Consider the following 14445-nt stretch of genomic DNA (forward strand, 5'->3'; position numbering starts at 1 on the left):
TGTAGATTTACTATCAAATCACACTCTTCTGTTCTGTCTGCGGTAAAATAATATATTATAATAATAATTTATATTTCCTGAAGTCTTTCTGCTCTGTCTGGCCTCGTGACACCCTTTGTTTATCATTACTTGTATAATCTTCACCAAGTGACCACTGAGCTCTGATTTGATGATCACCATTTTATTTGAAGATCATTTAAACAGACTGTATAACCTGTCGTGATGCTCAGATAAACTCAGTGATTGGAGATGTGTTACTTCCTGTTTTATGTCTTCTCTGTCATGTGTGAGATTTTGAGGTCACATCTACATTTGACTTTTGATAAAAACATTTTTTGTCAAAGCAGAGATTTAAAATGGTCATTGTTAGATAGAACAGCAGCCTCACCTCTTAGATCAGACATACTTGCTTTAAACTAAATGGTGGCGTCCTCGTGTATCCTGCGTCAGCTTGGCGCTTTGGTTCCATCAGTGAGGTCATCAACCATCAGTGATGTTATCAACCATCAGTGATGTCATCAACCATCAGTGATGTCATCGTTGGTTTGTGAACGTTATGAATCCTCCAGTTCAGATTCTGTCCGTCACCATCTTGCTATTCGGAGTGGTTTGGAGCAGGAAGTGACCATATTTGGACGAGCTGGGGGAGGAGCCAGCGGTGGATCTGACCGATCTGATTGGAAACCTGACGATACTACGTCCCGCCCACCGATAGCTGTAACCTGACTGCACCACAGGCCTGTCAATCAAACAGACACGCCCCCAAAAACAGGTGTTCTTGAATCTTCTTTTCTAATGAATGAGGGATTATTTTCAGATGGACCTCCAGAAAACTAAGAAGAAGGAGTGACTTTAGCTAACAACACCGAGATAACTGATGGACACATTTTATTCACTTCGGATTTGATGAGAGAAGTTGAATGGGAGTCTATGGAGCCGGAGGCTTTTTGGAGCCGGCCTCTAGTGGCACTCGCTGGTATTGCAGCTGAAGACACTTCTGGATCAGAACCATTTTACAGACCTGAAGCTATGAACTCTTTTATAAACGGTCTGTTATTGAAAATTAACCCAACAAATACGCAAGATGCAATATACAAATGACCAGTGGGACGTTGTAGGTGCAGTATGAAGACGTGACAGGGCGCAAGAACCCAAAAAACTAGACATGCTACATGTGATTCTACCTGTAACATGTTAGACGTTCTACATGCTACATGTGATTCTACCTGTAACATGTTAGACGTTCTACATGCTACATGTGATTCTACTTGTAACATGTTCGACGTTCTATATACAAACGTGATTCTACCTGTAAAATGTTAGACGTTCTACATGCCACATGTAATTCTCCCTGAAACATGTCAGACGTTCTACATGCTACATGTAATTCTACCTGTGACATGTTAGACATTCTACATACTATGTGATTCTACCTATAACATGTTAGACGTTCTACTTTCAATTCAATTCAATTCAATTCAATTCAATTCAATTCAATTCAATTCAATTCAATTCAATTCAATTTTATTTATATAGCGCCAAATCACAACACAGGTTATTTCATGGCACTTAACACATTAAAGTCTTTACAGCAAGACTTTACAATATTATACAGAGAAACCAACAATTCATCAATTCATCAATTCCCACATAAGCTAAGAGGGAAAAACTCCTCTTTAAGGGAGAAAAACCTCCAACAGAGGGAAGGAAAAACTTTAAATTTTAAATTATAAATTCTATTCTTGATTTAACAGGAAGTCAGTGAAGAGAAGATAAAACTGGAGAAATATGATCTCTCTTGCTAAATCCCGTCAGTACTCTTGCTGCAGCATTTTGGATCAGCTGCAGGTTTTTAATGAGTAATTTGGACATCCTAACAACAAGGAATTACAATAATCTAGTCTAGAAGTAACAAACACATGAATGAGTTTTTCTGTGTCACGCTGAGGAAGGATTTTCCTGATTTGATTAATATTACGTAGATGAAAGAAGGCAGTTCTGGAGATTTGCTTTATATGGTGTCTAAAGGACAAATCCTCATCAAAGATGACTCCAAGGTTCCTCACAGTTTTGCTGGAGGCCAAGACAACGTCATCTAGAGTAACTAAATGATTACAGAAAGAGTTTCTGAGGTGTTTAGGACCAAGTATGATAACTTCTGTTTTGTCTGAATTTAGAAGCAGGACGTTTTTGGTCATCCAGGCCTTTATGTCTTTTAGACAGGCTTCAAGTTTTACTAACTGATTAGTTTCATCTGGTTTTATAGAAAGATATAGCTGAGTGTCATCTGCATAACAATGGAAGTTGATGCAGTGCTTCCTGATGACATCTCCTAATGGAAGCATGTACAAAGTAAAAAGTATTGGGCCTAACACTGAGCCTTGTGGAACTCCATAACTAACTCTTGTTTGTCTGGAAGACTCATTGTTGACATGGACAAACTGGAATCTATCTGATGAGTAGGATTTGAACCAGTCTAATGCAGTTCCTTTAATCCTCGTAACGTCTTCTAATCTCTGTAATAAGATCGTATGATCAATCGTATCAAAAGCAGCACTGAGGTCCAGAAGAACAAGTACAGAGATGAGTCCATTATCTGAGGCTAATAAAAGGTCGTTAGTAACTTTCACCAGAGCTGTTTCTGTGCTATGATGAACTCTAAAGACTGAAAATCTTCAAACAGATCATTCCTTTATAAATGATCACAAAGTTGATTTGCAACAACTTTTTCAAGGATTTTAGAAATAAACGTCAGGTTGTAAATTGGTCTGTAGTTTCCTAAAACAGCTGATCAAGAGTCGGCTTTTTAAGTAAAGGTTTAATTATAGCCACTTTAAAAGCCTGCGGTACATAGCTGGTTACAATAGATAGGTTGATCTGATCTAATATGGAAGTACAGTGAACCCTCGTTTTTCGCGGGGGTTACGTTCCAAATAGAAACCGTGATAGGCGAAATCCGTGAAGTAGTAACCTTTATTTTACAATTGAAATAGATAGAACTGGACATTAAATATATCTACGTTACATATAGTCGTAATGTGATTTCAATGCACGATGCAAATCCGTGAAGCAGCGAGACCGTGAAAGGTGAACCGTGTTATAGCGAGGGTTCACTGTATTAATTAAAGGGAAAACTTCCTTAAAAAGTTTATTTGGGATGAGATCTAACAGACAGCTAGAGGATCCAGATGAAGAAATAATTCTAGTTAACTCAGAGAGATCAACAGGAGAGAAATGTTCCAAGTTTACATCTGGTCCTACAGTTGCTTTCAGGGCTGCTGTTGCTTAGCAACACATCAGTGATGGTGTCAGGAAGGGTCGGCCCGATTCTCTCCCTGATAGTAAGAATTTTATTGGTAAAGAAGTTAATGAAGTCATTACTGCTGAGAGCTGAAGGAATAGAGGACTCAACAGAACTGGGACTCTTTGTCAGCCTGCTACAGTGATGAAAAGAAACCTGGGGTTGTTCTTGTTGTCCTCTATTAATGATGAATAATATAAAGTTCTGGCCTTACCAAGAGCTTTCTTATATAATATTAGACTCTCCTTCCAGACAGGTGAAATTCTTCTAAATTAGTGGAACTCCATTTCCTTTCCATCTTTCTAGTCGCTGCCTAGCAGAGCGTAGTTCTGAGTTGTACCATGGAGACAACTTCCTCTGGTTCATGACTCTCTTCTTCAGAGGGGCGACATCATCTAGAGTTGTAGCAGAGATACTGCAGTGTTTTCTACCAGATGATCCACTTGTGTGGGACTAAGATCAACGTAGATGTCTTCCACTGCTTTAACACACGGCATCGAAGAGGATAAACATGTAACTGCTTCCTTAAACTTGGCCACGACATCATCTGACAGACATCTACTGTAGTGGGATTTATTCCCACATGCTGTGTCGTCCATTATTGTAACTTCAGATGTTAATAAGAAGTGGTCCGACAAAACAGGGTTTGGAGGAAATACTATTACATTTTCAGTTTCCATCCCATACGACAGAACCAGATGGAGGGTGTGGTTACCACGGTGACGGGGTTTATTTACATCCTGATAAAAGCCTATAGAATCTAATAATGAGCTGAAAGTAGAACTGAGGCTGTCGTTGTCCACGTCAACATGAATGTTAAAGTCTCCCACTATCATCACTTTATCTGAACTCAGCACTAAATCTGTACAAAAGTCAGAATTCAGTTAGAAACTCTGAATAAGGACCAGGTGGGAGGTAAACAACAACAATACAATCTGTTTCTCTGCTTTCCAGTTTGGGTGTGAGACTAAGAGTCAGACTCTCAAATGATTTAGAACTAAGTTTAGGCTTTGGATTAATTGATAAACTTGAGTGGAAGATTGCTGCCACTCCTCCTCTTCCTCTTCCTCTTCCTCTTCCTCTTCCTCTTCCTCTTCCTCTTCTTCTTCCTCCTCCTCTTCCTCCTCCTCCTGAATCTCTAGGAATATGATAATGAATATGACTGGGAGGAGTTGCTTCATTAATCCTAACATATTCTTCCTGTTGCAGCCAGGTCTCTGTGAGACAGAGTAAATCAATCTGATGATCAGTTATCAAGTCATTTACTAACAGAGATTTAGACCAGAGAGATCTCATATTTAATAGTTCACTTTTAATTGTCTGATTTTTTTGATCCATTAATTTGGTAGGATCCATTTTTATTACATTTGTATTGACAGATCTTTCCTTGAGTTGTTTAAATATCGGTGGTCTGGGTACAGACACAACCTCTACAGGATGTTGAAGGTTTTGGGTGAGTGACAGCTCTAAAGAAGCTGCAGAGGAGCTGTAAGACTGCAGCTCTGCGTCCTGACTTCAACCCTGGATGTCAGGTTTTAGGGCTGTTAAGAGACACGGCCATATTTCTAGAAAGAAGAGCTGCACCATCCAAAGTAGGATGGATGCCGTCTCTCCGGATCAGACCAGGTTTTCCCCAGAAAGTATTCCAGTTGTTAATGAAGCCCACATTGTTAGCGGGACATCACCTCGACAACCAGCGGTGAAGTGAAGACGTACGGCTGAACATATCATCACTGGTCCGGTTAGGAAGGAGTCCAGAGAAAACTACAGAGTCCCACGTTGTTTTTGAAAAGTTTCACACAGATTTCACATTAACTTTAGTGACCTCCGATTGGTGTAACCGGGTGTTGTTACTGCCGACGTTAATAACAATCTGACTGGATTTATGATTCGCCTTAGTCAGCAGTTTCAGGTTTGATTCAATGTCGCCCGCTCTGTCCCCGGAAAGACATCTGACTATGGCCCCTGGAAGACATCTGACTCTGGTCCCGGGAAGACATCTGACTCTGGCCCCGGGAAAAAATCTGACACTGTCCCCGGGAAGACATCTGACTCTGGCCCTGGGAAGGTATCTGACTCTGGCCCCAGGAAGACATCTGAGTATTGTCCCGGGAAGGTATCTGACTCTGGACCCGGGAAGACATCTGACTCTGGCCCCGGGAAGACATCTGACTATGGCCCCGGGAAGACATCTGATTCTGGCCCCGGGAAGACATTTGACTCTGGCCCCGGGAAAAAATCTGACACTGTCCCCGGGAAGACATCTGACTCTGGCCCTGGGAAGGTATCTGACTCTGGCCCCAGGAAGACATCTGACTCTTGTCCCGGGAAGGTATCTGACTCTGGACCCGGGAAGACATCTGACTCTGGCCCCGGGAAGACATCTGACTCTGGCCCCTGGAAGACATCTGACTTTGGTCCCGGGAAGACATCTGACTCTGGCCCCGGGAAGACATCTGACTCTGGCCCCGGGAAGACATTTGACTCTGGCCCCGGGAAAAAATCTGACACTGTCCCCGGGAAGACATCTGACTCTTGTCCCGGGAAGGTATCTGACTCTGGACCCGGGAAGACATCTGACTCTGGCCCCGGGAAGACATCTGACTCTGGCCCCGGGAAGACATCTGACTCTGGCCCCGGGAAGACATGTGACTATGGCCCCGGGAAACATCTGACTCTGGCCCCTGGAAGACATTTGACTCTGGCCCCGGGAAGGTATCTGACTATGGCTATGGGAAGACAGCTGACTCTGGCCCCGGGAAGACATCTGACTCTGGCTATGGGAAGACATCTGACTCTGGCCCCGGGAAGACATCTGACTCTGGCTATGGGAAGACATCTGACTCTGGGAAGACATCTGACTCTGGCTATGGGAAGACATCTGACTCTGGCCCCGGGAAGACATCTGACTCTGGCTATGGGAAGACATCTGACTCTGGCCCCGGGAAGACATCTGACTCTGGCTATGGGAAGACATCTGACTCTGGCCCCGGGAACGATTCTGGCTCCAGCCCTACATGTGATTCCACCTGTAACATGTTAGATGCTCTAAACGTGATTCCAACTGTAACATGTTAGACGTTCTACATGTGATCATGACTGTAACATGTTAGACGTTCTACACGTGATCATGACTGTAACATGTTAGACGTTCTACATGTGATTCCACCTGTAACATGTTAGACGTTCTACATGTGATTCCACCTGTAACATGTTAGGTAGGTAGGGAGGTAGGTATTTACTTTATTAATCCCTGAGAGGAAATTTTTTCGCTACATACAGAATACATACGCAGCATACAGAAGCAATAAGATAATAATAGAAATAATAGAATAAAATAATAGAATAGAATAGAATAGAATAATAGAAAAGCAATAAAATAGCAGTAAATTTCAGTAAAAAATATAAATATAAAATATAAATATAAAATATAAAATGCACAGTATATACAGTACATTATATATCTATATATATTATATACAAACAAACCAAGAAACACAGTCAACATATATATATATATAGATATATACAGTACAGTATATATCTATATATATTATATACAAACAAACCAAGAAACACAGTCAACAGTGTTATTGTACTGTGATGGATTTTGCCAGAGGTGAGTTATTAGCCGTCGTCTTCCTCCTGAAGTCGACCACCATCTCTCTGGTCTTGGCCATGTTCAGGAGCAGGTGATTTCTACCAGCCCACTCCACAAAGTCCTCCACTACTGCCCTGTACTCCTCCTCCCGTCCATCCCTTATATACCGACCACTGACTCCTCCTCCCGTCCATCCCTTATACACCGTCCACTGACTCCTCCTCCCGTCCATCCCTTATACACCGACCACTGACTCCTCCTCCCGTCCATCCCTTATACACCGTCCACTGACTCCTCCTCCCGTCCATCCCTTATACACCGTCCACTGACTCCTCCTCCCGTCCATCCCTTATACACCGACCACTGACTCCTCCTCCCGTCCATCCCTTATACACCGTCCACTGACTCCTCCTCCCGTCCATCCCTTATACACCGACCACTGACTCCTCCTCCCGTCCATCCCTTATACACCGTCCACTGACTCCTCCTCCCGTCCATCCCTTATACACCGTCCACTGACTCCTCCTCCCGTCCATCCCTTATACACCGACCACTGACTCCTCCTCCCGTCCATCCCTTATACACCGACCACTGACTCATCCTCCCGTCCATCCCTTATACACCGTCCACTGCAGAGTCATCAGAGAACTTCTGCAGATGTCTTGACTCTGAGTTGTTCTGGAAGTCAGTGGTGTAGAAGGTGAACAGGAAGGAGACAGAACAGTTCCCTGAGGAGCTCCAGTACCACTGACCACCGTATCAGACAGCACACTGCCCAGACGGACAAACTGTGGTCTGCCTGTCAGGTAGTCATTGATCCAGGAGACGGCGGACGTGTCCACCCCACCCTCCACCCCCACCACCCGCAGCTTCTCACTCAGCAGCAGTGGTTGGATGGTGTTGAATGCACTGGAGAAATCAAAGAAAGTGATTCTCACAGATTCACCGGTTCCATCCAGGTGAGACTGAGCTCGTTGCAGCAGGTAGATGATGGCGTCGTCCACTCCCACATGAGGCTGGTACGCAAATTGCAGAGGGTCCAGAGAAGATTTCACCAGCGGCCTGAGGTGGGCCAAGACCAGCCTCTCCAGCACCTTCATCACATGAGATGTGAGGGCAACCGGTCGGTAGTCGTTGAGGCCGGATGGAGTCGTCTTCTTGGGGACAGGAACCAGGCAGGACGTCTTCCACAACACCGGGACCTCCTCCTGCTTCAGACTCAGGTTGAAGAGGTGTTGCAGGACCTCAGCCAGCTGGACGGCGCAGGTCTTCAGGACCACGGGGCTGATGCCGTCAGGTCCTGCAGCCTTGCGCTGGTGGATTCTCTTCAGCTGTCTCCTAACCTGGCCAGTCATCACAGAGAGGGGGGAGGGGGGGTCAAGGTGTCAATGGAGGAAGAGCCCTTTGAGATTGAGGGCTCTATGCAGTTCACCAGGGGGCACAGTGGGGGGAGGAGGGGAGGCAGCAGAGGTGTTTGGGAGGTGTAAGGTGTGGAGGAGACAGATGAGGGTGGTGGACTAAACCTGTTGAAGAAACAGTTTAGCTCATTTGACCTCTCCAGGTTCCCCCTGATTGTTCCTCTCCAGGTTCCCCCTGGTTGTTCCTCTCCAGGTTCCCCCTGGTTGTTCCTCTCCAGGTTCCCCCTGATTGTTCCTCTCCAGGTTCCCCCTGGTTGTTCCTCTCCAGGTTCCCCCTGATTGTTCCTCTCCAGGTTCCCCCTGATTGTTCCTCTCCAGGTTCCCCCTGGTTTTTCCTCTCCAGGTTCCCCCTAGTTGTTCCTCTCCAGGGAGCCCCCTGGTTGTTCCTCTCCAGGTTCCCCCTGGTTGTTCCTCTCCAGGTTCCCCCTGGTTTTTCCTCTCCAGGTTCCCCCTGGTTGTTCCTCTCCAGGTTCCCCCTGGTTGTCTCTCTCTCCCCTTGAACCCAGTAATCTCCTTCATACCGGTCCACACCTCCCTCAAGTTGTTCTGCTGGAGTTTGGCCTCCAGCTTCCTCCTGTAGGAGTCCTTGCACTCCCTCATCTTCTCCTTCAGGTGGCGCTGCACTCTCCTGAGCTCCTCCCTGTCCCCAGACCTGAAGGCTGCTTTCTTCTTATTAAGAAGAACTTTCAGGTCACTGGTGATCCACGGCTTGTTGTTGGGGAAGCATTTTACAATCCGGGATGGTACGGTGGTGTGTTCACAGAATTTAATGTATTCTGTGAAACAGTCCGTCATGCTGTTGATGTCCTCCCCATGTGGTCCACACAGCACATCCCAGTCCATGGACGCAAAGCAGTCCTGCAGGGCGTCTTTAGCCTCCTGTGTCCACTTCCTCACAGTCCTGGTGGTTACAGGCTGCCTCTGCACCAGGGGGACATACCTGGGAGTCAGCAGGACCAGGTTGTGGTCTGATCTACCAAGGGGGGGAAGGGCAGTAGCACTGTATGCATCCATGGCATTAGCATACAGTAAGTCCAGAGTTTTATTGTTCCGGGTGGCGCAGTTAACATACTGGTGCAAAGTTGGCAGAACTTTATCCAGACTGGTAAAAGTCTCCAGTAACTAACAAAAATGCACCGGTCTACACCGGTCTAGACGGTCTACATACTACGTGATTCTACCTGTAACGTGTTAACTGTTCTGTTGGAGGTTTCTTCCTGTTAAAGGGAGTTTTCCTTCCCTCTGTTGGAGGTTTGTCTCCCTTAAAGAAGAGGGTTTTTTTCCCTCTTAGCTTATGTGGGAATTGTTGAATTGTTGAATTGTTGGTTTCTCTGTATAATATTGTAAAGTCTTGCTGTAAAGACTTTAACGTATTAAGTGCCATGAAATAACCTGTGTTGTGATTTGGCGCTATATAAATAAAATTGAATTGAAAATTGAATTAACACAGATCTGGGTTCAACCTGGGTAGTTTCTGTTGTGATGTTTTCATTCATTGACGTGCATTTCTTTTTATATATTAAACGATATATTTGATGAATTGGATCGTGATTGTTTGTAGATGTTGGACACTGATCTTCTCTGTTCACACACAATCAGGCATATAAAGGAAGACTCTCCTGATATTTGCAGACACAACAAATCTGCTCTGACTTTAATGCTGGTATTGTTAACTTCATCTTGAAATCATGAAAAACCTCCAGATAAAAAACTGAGAAGTAAAAGAACCACATGTTCTGATGATAACAGAGTTGGTACAGATGGAGGCAGAACCAGGTACTTACGGCGTTATAAGAAGGTGTTAAATCTTAGTTTCTAATTTGATGGTGTGATGGTCCAGAGTTCTGTTGCCTGGTTACTGTGTGTGTATCTTCCAGGTCCTTAGCTGGGTGGGTGGAGCTGATGTGTCGATCAGGTAAATTGTGAACACCTGGTCAGTTATTTAGCCCCGCCCACCTGGATGTGTGTGTGTGTGTGTGTGTGGGGGGGGGGGGAATCCATTCATAAACCAAGCCTCTGCTCTTCTGTTGCTGTATTTATTGTTTCTCCTCTTACTTACCTACTGTACATCCCTCCAGCCGGTCGTAACAAACTGAGGGTTCCTCCACATGGAACAAGATGAGGCCTCGTTTGGAAGAAAACAGTAGCCTTGGTGAGCTCATTTCCTTTTAGCTGGGTAAAGTAAAGTCTTTGTTGTTTTGGATTAAGGACCTCAATGTTGTGGAACTCTGTGTGCATGAGAGCACATTTAGTTCATTGTCCATGTGGGCAAAGACATTAATGGAGTGATTGTGACGTGGTTGCACACCAGGAGATGTTCCACCGAGTCCTGGAGTTTAGACTTGTTTGCAGTGTATTCGTCTTGGTGAATTATTTTAAAGGGACTTGGATCTTTGGTCTGAAACTGTCTTTTACTTTGAGTGTTTGTGGAAACATGGGAAGGAAAGTGTTGCTCCACCTGTGTGTGCGTTACCTGTAGGAGTGTTTCGCCGTGTCGGGGTTCGCTGGTTAGAGATTCCTTTTTTCTCCAAATGTGGAGAGACGCTGAGATCAACAAGTGTCCGACGGTACCGCCCGGTGTGCGCCGATCCCCAGTGGCGTTTCTGCCCCTTCTCCACTGGAACAAACTGTCTGCTGATGGTAGCTCATACAGTCTATGTAGGCCACATTAGGAAAAAAGGAAAATACTTTCACAACGTAATCTTCACCTCAAGAACACTCTGATATGTTCAGAAAAGAAACCGTTAATGACACCAAGCAACCAGGCTTAAATGAGCAACAGTTCATACTGGTTTTATTGCTTAAATCCATTTATCACTGCAGTAATTTAATCATAAAGATAAACAAACTGTAGACCAAGGTTTGTAAAGAATTTAGTTAGTGTGCATGCAGAGACATAATTTTATGTCCACACCACATCATGCAGGATTCAATCAAAGGACCTACAAAGGGTGAAGGATGTTTGTCCATCCCGTGACCCCTGACTGTACACGCAGCTCCACCCCATTACGTTACATTTAGCTTTTATCCAAAGCGACTTACAACACACCGATGGTACACCATCGGGAGCAATTTAGGGTTCAGTGTCTCGCTCAAGGACACTTAGGCATGTGGACAGGAGGAGCTGGGGAGGTGCATGTTTTTGGATGTTGGGAGGAAGCCGGAGCACCCGGAGAGAACCCACGCAAGCACAGGGAGAACATGCAAACTCTGCACAGAAAGGCCCAGGACCGGATTCAAACCCAGAACCTTTTTGCTGTGAGGCGACAATGCTAACCACCGCACCACTGTGCCGCAGTACACCCCAGCTCCACCCAGCTCCAAAAAGGTCGCCATCGGAGTATATTTAATATTTGGGGAGACAACACGCTGAAATTTTGAAGACATGGTTCGTTAGTTTTGCTTTCACACATTATTACATTTGGGAAAGTAGTTTTACATTATTTTCAGATTTGTTTTTGAATTTTAAGCTGTGATTGTTTTCAGATGGCCGGTTGATGAGAAAAATCACCTGTCAGAAGGCTGAAGACGTTAGACTGAGCGTTTTGGCCTGTTTTCATTCACTGTGTTTCAGTTTTAATTTTCAAAGTGAAGAGGAGCAGAAATGTTCCACCTAAAAGAATTGAACTTGGTTAAATTATTAGATCTGGTTAGATTAACTTGGGTGGTGCTGAATTTGCCTCATGGCATGTCATTGTTGTTTATTAATTGATTGTTCATTGCTTAAAAGGAGGCTGATTTTGTCTCTTTACAATGTTGTTATAAAATCCTTACAGGTTTTAAGAGCATATTTTGCTGAACTGCAATCAAATGTTCTTTCTAAAAAAAAAAAAAAAGAACTGGCATTAAGATGATCTGGATTGTGAACAAATTATGTCACTTTTTTATGGGTTTGTTATTTTATCATTTTTCTTCCACCTTTTTATCGTGTCACTAAAACTTTTGAAAGAAAATCAGGCCTCTGGTTGTGAGTGAAAAAATGATTTTGCGTAGAACTTGAACTTTTGGTTATGTGCTGATGGAGAACAAAATGTTGGAGATAAATATTTTGCAATCCAGATCATTTTGTCGTCAGTTTATAGTTTTACTTACAAAATAGATATTGGATTGCAGTACAAGATGCTGTCAAAAATCTCATGCTTACATTAAAACACACCAAACCAAGCTCTGAAGCAGTGCCCCCCTGTGGGCACCATCGGTATAAATGTATCTGTTGCTGAGCCTTATTAATGCAAATTTATTCTTTAATTGATAAAAGTGGTGCCTTTTAGAGGTTTTTAAGACCTGAATATGTTTCTGTCTGGCACTGGTGAGGAGTGTGTTCAGTCGGACAAAATAACCGGCCAATGACCACCTCTAAAAAACACCTCACAGACGACATCTACTTCCTGGAGGAAACCACAGGTATCATGCCAGGTGTTGAGAAGAGTTCCCTGTTTCAGAGAAGTAAGTGTTAGTGAGCTGAGTTGTCCTTTTATTCCACAGAACAGTTTGCTTTCGCAAAGACTCGTCCTCAGATTGTAAAAGAAGCCATTATCACTGCCCCGTCTGTGGCTGTCGGACATTTACAACACTGATGTCCTTGACTGGACTGTCTGTATGGAAGATAAGAGTATATCTACTGTTACGACTGTGGTCGTCGTGGTGTTTTTGTGCATGTATTTCCTTTTGTTTCCGTGTTGCAGCCTGTGTGGTGTCTGTATGCAAATGAGTGTACAGGTGCACGAGCCGGATTGTTGGAAGGCGTCCCTGTCGATGATGATGATTAGTCCCCGGCAGATGACGTCCACTACTTCAAGCCAACCCTGATGTTGCAGGAGGATTTCCCCCCAGACTCCAACCTGCCACAAGCAGCTTGTGATTCATGACTCAGCATAGTGGTACATAGTGAAGTGGTGAAGCTTGTCGGGGTGAGCTGCCATTTCTGTTGCCTGTTTTCTCCTGTTTGGTTTGGTTAGGAAGGTAAGTTTTTGTGATTTTGGTTTGGATAGGTTGGATGATTACGTTCTTAAGATAGTTTTGTTTTGTTTGTTGTTTTGGCCTTGGCTCACCCCAAAGGCATTTTTTAGTTCAGAGTCTCTGTGTTTTGTAAATTGTATAAATAAATTGTTAAAGTGCCTGAAAACGCTTCACGTGATCCTGTGGCTGCTTGGGACCTGGGGGGAAAACGGGACTACAAATTGACAATGCTGTACTAATGTAAATTTTATTTAAAAAAGTAAAGTTTATTCAAAGACAGATAATTTCAATATAAATAAATATCATATTTAGATTTTTTATATAATTGTAACATAAGACAAATGAATAAATACTTGAAAACAGAAAAATACACGAGTAGCAACAAAAAACAACATAAACATGTTACTATTAAAGATTCTCTGTACATGTGTGAATTTTTAAATTTATTTACTTTTGATTTTACAACTTAACAAGACAAAACTTCGGAACTTTAAGAATACAATACAGAAGTAAAAATCAAAAGACAGAAAATGAAAGTAACAACCACAGCAAATAATTACACACTTGCACATCACCAGTCTGACAAAATTACATCTTGGTCATATCATCAGACCAAGTCAGCACGGTACCAGTGTTTTTAATCTGGCAGAGCAAAGTCCGGTCCAGAGGGGTCCACCATGTCCAAAGGTTTCATAGAGATGAGAAATAAATCTTTTTGGTGTGGGCCGTATGAGGATTTCTTCCAAGAAGCACATGTTTAGAGCATGTATATTTTTTGGTGTATAATGTCTTATTTGTAAATAAAAAGAAATGGGAGTGTTGGAGAGAGTATTTACTCTTGAAGCCCTCAAACGACTCCATTGCTCCTCCTTCGTAGAGTTTGACATGTTGGTCCCTTTTTCTGCCAGAGTTTAAAGACAGACTCTTGACATGAGGGGGGAAATCAGGGTTTCTCCGGGGACAAAACTTCTACTTTTAAATATTATTTTTCTGAACTGAACAGAACCATTTCCAGACATGATGATACGCACCACGTGTGTTGTTAAAGTATTGTAATACAAGTGGTTAATTGAAATGCTCATTTAAGAAAAGCAGGAATTCACGGCAGAAACAAACAGAAGGACCTCATTTGTCCTCTGGAGCCCCCTGCTGGCAGCAGGAGCAGC

The sequence above is a fragment of the Brachyistius frenatus genome, unplaced genomic scaffold (genome assembly GCF_029030835.1).
Source record: "Brachyistius frenatus isolate BFR_SWC_R1_liver_20210118 unplaced genomic scaffold, ASM2903083v1 Contig_562, whole genome shotgun sequence".
NCBI classification, from domain to species: domain Eukaryota; kingdom Metazoa; phylum Chordata; class Actinopteri; family Embiotocidae; genus Brachyistius; species Brachyistius frenatus.